Raw genomic sequence first — 409 nt, 5'->3', positions numbered from 1 at the left:
TTTGATGTTTCTTAAATGTTTAATGTAAAAATATATTAACATAAGTACCTGATATATATTTCAATGAATGGAAGTTGGTAAATGTCACACGTTTTCTTTGAAATCAAAAGCTCTTCTAAGAGGATCGTTACAATTCGCTCACGACGTTCACTCTACGATGTTCCGAAACGGAAAGGCAGTTTCAACCGTTTCAATTTCGCAGATCGGTAGACCCAGGTAAGTGCAGGCAGGATCCAGGAATCCTTTGTTCTTTATCCTACAAAGAATATGGAAATAGGGGAGTTAGCAATGTTTGTAATATGAATTTAATACATAATAAAATTAAAAATAATTCGTTCACTGAATACTTTTCGGCGAATACTTGACATACAAAATATTTTATAATTAAATTTAACTACATTACAAACTA

General features: G+C 31.5%; 1 protein-coding gene across 1 annotated transcript in view; it reads right to left on the bottom strand.

Annotated features, from left to right (window-relative positions):
- Positions 1–392, bottom strand: part of LOC108625503 (uncharacterized) — a gene marked incomplete at its 3' end in the record, with an annotated part of 3,916 nt that extends 3,524 nt beyond the window's left edge. Inside the window, exon 1 of the mRNA XM_018025569.2 lies at positions 49–392. The remainder of the gene's footprint in view (positions 1–48) is intronic.
- Between the last annotated feature and the right edge of the window lie 17 nt (positions 393–409).

Source organism: Ceratina calcarata, unplaced genomic scaffold (genome assembly GCF_001652005.2).
Source record: "Ceratina calcarata isolate Rehan_Ccalc_2016 unplaced genomic scaffold, ASM165200v1 scaffold36.2, whole genome shotgun sequence".
NCBI classification, from domain to species: domain Eukaryota; kingdom Metazoa; phylum Arthropoda; class Insecta; order Hymenoptera; family Apidae; genus Ceratina; species Ceratina calcarata.
The sequence above is the reverse complement of the archived record's forward strand: the minus strand, read 5'-3'. Positions and strand labels throughout refer to the sequence as shown.